The sequence below is a fragment of the Oncorhynchus mykiss genome, chromosome Y, assembly GCF_013265735.2.
Source record: "Oncorhynchus mykiss isolate Arlee chromosome Y, USDA_OmykA_1.1, whole genome shotgun sequence".
Taxonomy (NCBI): domain Eukaryota; kingdom Metazoa; phylum Chordata; class Actinopteri; order Salmoniformes; family Salmonidae; genus Oncorhynchus; species Oncorhynchus mykiss.
Genome location: NC_048593.1, coordinates 25,766,570 through 25,773,582, shown reverse-complemented (window position 1 = coordinate 25,773,582; position 7,013 = coordinate 25,766,570). Strand labels below are relative to the sequence as shown.

Here is a 7,013-nt window from a genome sequence, read left to right as displayed (position 1 = left end):
ACTAACAGAGAATGAGAAGACCTTTTTTGCAATAACATAGTAAATGGGATCAATATTATGGTGTTTCTATTCAGAGAAAAACAAAACCCTCAGGGTTTCTGCTAGGATGGAATGGAAAGTATGGCACTGTATAACGGGAGGAAGCTGTCCTTGTTAATAAGAATTAGTTCTTAACTGACTTGCCTAGTTAAATAAAGGTTACACTAAGAGCATAACATTTCTGCACCCTAATTTTCCAATTCTTATCTAACCAATACCCAAACAGAGATTGAGTGGCAATAAAATTCTCATTGATTTATCAAGACCAGTCCCCATGCTTGTCTCAGAGCAGCGCAAAACAGTGCTAAAATAGTTGTAGGCTTTTGCTTCTAACTTCAACATGCTGTTTAAATAATTAAGACCTAAACCATTTTTAACAGCCCATTACTCAACACTAGAGACTCATTTCACCTATGGTAGGCCTACAGTATATTTAAAAAATGTTTTTCAATGACGTGCCTCTCCACCAATAATTACATTTAGAGGATTGGAGGACTCTATATTAATATCTAAGGGGCATTTTCAGTTAGGATCTGTGAGAATATATTTTGTATAGTTCTAAATTAATAACAATAATAATTGCTTTGTTTAAAAAGTAACAATATTTTGGAGATTTTGTTTTCATTTAACCTAGAGTGAGCAAGAACAAGACAATTATTGAACATGGGGTAAGACATTCTCACTAATATGTAAATAAAGCCAGTTTGTTACTTAGAATTATTTATTTTTGGAGAAACCTAACTTGATTTTTTTAGCAGACATTACTTGTATTCATGAAGATGATGAGTGATCGGCAAAGGCAATCTGTAATCTGCTAGCATCACGGCACGACATCAACATCACTCTAATTACAGGCAGAAGACAGTTGAAGAAACTTGTGTGGACTTATGGAAAGGCTCGGTAAGAAATGTTTTATGTATGTTTTTTTATTGTTTTATTATCAGAACATTAACCGTGTGTGTTCGCTTGTTTTGTTCTGTTCTGTAGTTTCAACCCAATGATTTGTCTGCCCTACAAAGAACTTTGCGTCCTGCTGGCCCAGGCATGGATCAAAGATGGCGAGACATTCAATAATGTCATCTTCACAGATTAATCAACCATGGCCCAATTTGCTCCAGAAAAAAAGGAAGAAGATGAAGCAAGCCGAGTCCCAAGCATCTGCTCAAACTCAATGTGTGGGGTGCAATTTCTCCCCAGGGACCAGGCCCATATTTGATTTTTGATGGTAAGTTTGGCTATTTACAAAGCAAAAGGTACATAAAATATTTTATCCTACACCTCACAGACTGTTATGTGTTAGACAATAATTCACTCTTGCCTCCTTTTTCAGGTATCATGTCTCGATATATCTTTGAGGAAGAAATCATCAAGTGCTGAGCACTTGCTTTTCCTTCACTCTACGGTCCAACTCTTGCCAAACCATCTCAAATGGGTTGAGATCGGGTGATTGTGGAGGCCAAGTCATCTGATGTAGCACTCTATCACTCTCCTTCTTACACAGCCTGGAGATGTGTTGGGTCATTTTCCTGTTGAAAAACAAATGGTATCCCATCTGGTTTACGCTTAGTGGGACTGGCCTATCGCTGCAGAATGCTGTGGTAGCCATGCTGGTTAACTGTGCCATGAATTCTAAATAAATCACTGACAGTGTGACCAGCAAAGCACCCCCACACCATCACAAAAAGCTCAAATGTGTACTCATCAGACCAAAGGACAGATTTCCACAGGTCAAATGTCCATTGCTCATGTTTCTTGGCCCAAGCAAGTCTTTTCTTGTTATTGGTGTCCTTTAGTAGTGGTTTCTTTGAAGCGATTCAACCATGAAGGCCTGATTCACGCAGTCTCCTCTGAACAGTTGATGTTGAGACGTGTCTGTTACTTGAACTATGTGAAGTATTTATTTGGGTTGCAATTTCTGAGTCGGGTAACTCTAATGAACTTTTCCTCTGCAGCAGAGGTAACTCTGGGTCTTCCTTTCCTGTGGTGGTCGTCATGAGAGCCAGTTCCATCATAGCGCTTGATGGTTTTTGCAAATGCACTTGAAGACACTTTAAAAGTTCTTGAAATGTTTCACATTGACTGACCTTCATGTTTTAAAGTAATGATGGACTTGTTGTTTCTCTTTGCTTATTTGAGCTGTTCTTGCCATAATATGGACTTGGTCATTTACCAAATAAGACTATATTCTGTATACCACCCCTACATCTACTTTATGCATGACACAAGTAATTTTTCAAACAATTGTTTACAGACAGAATTCACTGTATCACAATTCCAGTGGGTCAGAAGATTACATACACTACGTTGACTGTGCCTTTAAACAGCTTGGAAAAGTCCAGAAAATTATGTCATGGCTTTAGAAGCTTCTGATAGGTTAATTTACATCATTTGAGTCAATTGGAGGTGCACCTGTGGATGTAATTCAAGGCCTACCTTCAAAGTCAGTGCCTCTTTGCTTGACATCATGGGAAAATCAAAAGAAATCAGCCAAGACCTCAGAAAATGTTTTGTTGACCTCCACAAGTCTGGTTCATCCTTGTGAGCAATTTCCAAATGCATGAAGATACAGTACCACATTCATCTGTACAAACAATACTGTGCAAGTATAAACAACATGGTACCACATAGCCATCATACTGCTGAGGAAGGAGACGCATTCTGTCTCCTAGAGATGAACGTACTTTGGTGCGAAAAGTGCAAATCAATCCCAGATTAACAGCAAAGGACCTTGTGAAGATGCTGGAGGGAACAGGTACAAAATTATCTATATCCACAGTAAAACGAGTCCTATATCGACATAACCTGAAAGGCAAGGAAGAAGCCACTCTTTTGCGGTTTGCAACTGCACATTGGGACAAAGATTGTACATTTTGGAGAAATGTCCTCTGGTCTGATTAAATAAAAATAGAACTGTTTGGCCATAATGACCATAGTTATGTTTGGAGGAAAAAGGGGGAGGTTTGAAAGCCGAAGAACACCATCCCAACCGTGATGCATGGGGGTGGCAGCATCATGTTGTGGGGGTGCTTTGCTGCAGGAGGGACTGGTGCACTTCACAAAATAGATGGCATCATGAGGATGTAAAATTATGTGAATATATTGAAGCAACATCTCAAGACATCAGTCAGGAAGTTAAATGGGTCTTCCAAATGGACAATGACACCAAGCATACTTCCAAAGTTATGGCAAAATGGCTTAAGGACAACAAAGTCAAGGTATCGGAGTGGTCAACACAAAGCCCTGACAAACCCCTTTAAAAATTGTGGGCAGAACTGAAAAAGCATGTGCGAGCAAGTTGGCCTACAAACCTGAGCTCCGTCAGGAGGAATGGGCCAAAATTAATCCAACTTATTGTGGAAGCTTGGGAAGGCTACCCAAAATGTTTGACCCAAGTTAAACAATTTAAATGCAATGCTACCAAACACTAATTGAGTGTATGTAAACTTCTGACCCACTGGGAATGTGATGAAAGAAATAAAAGCTTTAAAAAATCCTTCTCTCTGCTATTATTCTGACATTTCACATTCTTAAAATAAAGTGGTGATCCTAACTGACCTAAGACAGGGATTTTTTAAATGTCAGGAATAAAGTGTATGTAAACTTCTGACTTCGGTATACACAAAAAAATATATAATTAAGCGCAACATGTAAAGTGTTGGTCCCATATTTCATGAGCTGATTAGAAGATCGCAGAAACTGTCCATAAACAAAAAGCTTATTTCTCTCAAATTTAGTGAGCATTTCTCATCAACCTGGTGGGTGTGGCAGACCAATAAGTTAATTAAACAGCGTGATCATTGCACAGGTGCACCTTGTTTTGGGGACAATTGAAGGCCAGAGACAGTGACAAGATACTGAGGCCCATTGTTGTGACAAGATACTGAGGCCCATTGTTGTGCCATTCATCCGCCGCTATCATCTCAAGTTTCAGCATGATCATGTCGCAAGGATCTGTACACAATTCCTGGAAGCTGAAAATGTCCCTACATGCTCACCAGACATGTCACTCATTGAGCATACCTGGTATGCTCTGGATCAAAGCGTGTACCAGTTCCTGCCAATATCTTTCTACTTCACACAGCCATTGAAGAGGAGTGGGACAACATTCCAAAGCCACAATCAACACTCTGCTCAAATCTACGCAAAGGAGACGCATGGTGGCCACTCACATCAGATACGGACTAGTTTTCTGATCCACATCCCTACTTTTTTTTCAGGTATCTGTGACAAACAGATGGATACCGTATCTGTATTCCCAGTCATGTAAAATCCATAGATTGATTGCCTAATGAATTTATTTAAATTGATTGATTTCCTTATAAGAACTGGAAATCCGTAAATTCTTTTAATTAGTCGCATTTATATTTTTTAATTTGACCCCTTTTTCTCCCCAATTTCATGGTATCCAATTGTTTTTTAGTAGCTACTATCTTGTCTCATCACTACAACTCCCATACGGGATCGGGAGAGACGAAGGTTGAAAGTTATGCGTCCTCCGATACACAACCCAACCAAGCCGCACTGCTTAACACAGTGCCATCCAACCCGGAGGCCAGCCGCACCAATGTGTCAGAGGAAACACCGTGCACCTGGCAACCTTGGTTAGCACACACTTCACCCAGCCCACCACAGGAGTCACTGGTGCGCTATGAGACAAGGATTTCCCTACCGGCCAAACCCTCCCTAACAACACTAGGCCAATTGTGCGTCGCCCCACAGACCTCCTGGTCGTGGCCGGTTACGACAGAGCCTGGGCGCGAACCCAGAGTCTCTGGTGGCACAGCTGGCACCAGAGATACAGCCCCCTTATCCACTGCGCCATCCGGGAGGCCGCATTTATATTTTTGTTCAATATACATTATCTGTTATAGTAAAGGAATACATTTCCTTGTAAAACAAATAATAATAATAATCTTAGTTTACCGGTAAGGTCACTCTCAGTATAGGCTACACTGTGAACTGAGTCTTCCTCATGATTGGTTCTCAATCTCTGAGATTTAACACTTAAACAATGGTCACACTATGTCCCTCTTTCAGGTATTTCTAGGCTGTAATTCTTCAAAAATCACGAGGAACTTAAAAAAAATGTAAAGGTCATGGCATTGAACATGTGAATAGTCAGCAACAAGGTTCAGATACTGACTTCATAAAGCAATGTTCCATCATCCTCTTCTGTTATTGAACAGTCTACACAATACTGAATGTTCTTTTACAAAACTACGGTCCTGACATTTATTGCTGAATAGCTCTAGACTATTGCACTGCTGTGTGCTTGAGGTGAAGACATAAGTACTTAACAAAGCTTTTTTGCATTTTGTATCAAAAGCCTTTAACAACAGAGAAGTGCTATTTGGTCCATTTATTTGCATCCCCCGTTTGCGTTTAAGAGTCTGTATTATAGTGCTTTACAACAGAAATCTTGTCTCAAGGAAAATATTGACATATTGTTTGAACTGCTAAGCTTTTCTCAAATCAAATCAAATCAAATCAAATTTTATTTGTCACATACACATGGTTAGCAGATGTTAATGCGAGTGTAGCGAAATGCTTGTGCTTCTAGTTCCGACAATGCAGTAATAACAAGTAATCTAACTAACAATTCCAAAACTACTGTCTTGTACACAGTGTAAGGGGATAAAGAATATGTACATAAGGATATATGAATGAGTGATGGTACAGAGCAGCATAGGCAAGATACAGTAGATGGTATCGGGTACAGTATGTACAAATGAGATGAGTATGTAAACAAAGTGGCATAGTATAGTATAAAGTGGCTAGTGATACATGTATTACATAAGGATACCGTCGATGATATAGAGTACAGTATATACGTATGCATATGAGATGAATAATGTAGGGTAAGTAACATTTATATAAGGTAGCATTGTTTAAAGTGGCTAGTGATATATTTACATCATTTCCCATCAATTCCCATTATTAAAGTGGCTGGAGTTGAGTCAGTGTCAGTGTGTTGGCAGCAGCCACTCAGTGTTAGTGGTGGCTGTTTAACAGTCTGATGGCCTTGAGATAGAAGCTGTTTTTCAGTCTCTCGGTCCCAGCTTTGATGCACCTGTATTGACCTCGCCTTCTGGATGATAGCGGGGTGAACAGGCAGTGGCTCGGGTGGTTGATGTCCTTGATGATCTTTATGGCCTTCCTGTGACATCGGGTGGTGTAGGTGTCCTGGAGGGCAGGTAGTTTGCCCCCGGTGATGCGTTGTGCAGACCTCACTACCCTCTGGAGAGCCTTACGGTTGAGGGCGGTGCAGTTGCCATACCAGGCGGTGATACAGCCCGCCAGGATGCTCTCGATTGTGCATCTGTAGAAGTTTGTGAGTGCTTTTGGTGACAAGCCGAATTTCTTCAGCCTCCTGAGGTTGAAGAGGCGCTGCTGCGCCTTCTTCACGATGCTGTCTGTGTGAGTGGACCAATTCAGTTTGTCTGTGATGTGTATGCCGAGGAACTTAAAACTTGCTACCCTCTCCACTACTGTTCCATCGATGTGGATAGGGGGGTGTTCCCTCTGCTGTTTCCTGAAGTCCACAATCATCTCCTTAGTTTTGTTGACGTTGAGTGTGAGGTTGTTTTCCTGACACCACACTCCGAGGGCCCTCACCTCCTCCCTGTAGGCCGTCTCATCGTTGTTGGTAATCAAGCCTACCACTGTTGTGTCGTCCGCAAACTTGATGATTGAGTTGGAGGCGTGCGTGGCCACGCAGTCGTGGGTGAACAGGGAGTACAGGAGAGGGCTCAGAACGCAACCTTGTGGGGCCCCAGTGTTGAGGATCAGCGGGGAGGAGATGTTGTTGCCTACCCTCACCACCTGGGGGCGGCCCGTCAGGAAGTCCAGTACCCAGTTGCACAGGGCGGGGTCGAGACCCAGGGTCTCGAGCTTGATGACGAGCTTGGAGGGTACTATGGTGTTGAATGCCGAGCTGTAGTCGATGAACAGCATTCTCACATAGGTATTCCTCT

The 7,013-nt window shown here is 41.6% G+C and overlaps 1 long non-coding RNA gene across 1 annotated transcript; it reads left to right on the top strand.

Moving 5' to 3' along the window:
* Positions 1-657: 657 nt before the first annotated feature.
* Positions 658-1,504, top strand: LOC118945363. Its single transcript, XR_005040530.1, has 3 exons — positions 658-939; positions 1,027-1,264; positions 1,370-1,504. It is a non-coding gene; the product is annotated as an uncharacterized LOC118945363 (long non-coding RNA).
* The last annotated feature ends 5,509 nt before the right edge of the window (positions 1,505-7,013 follow it).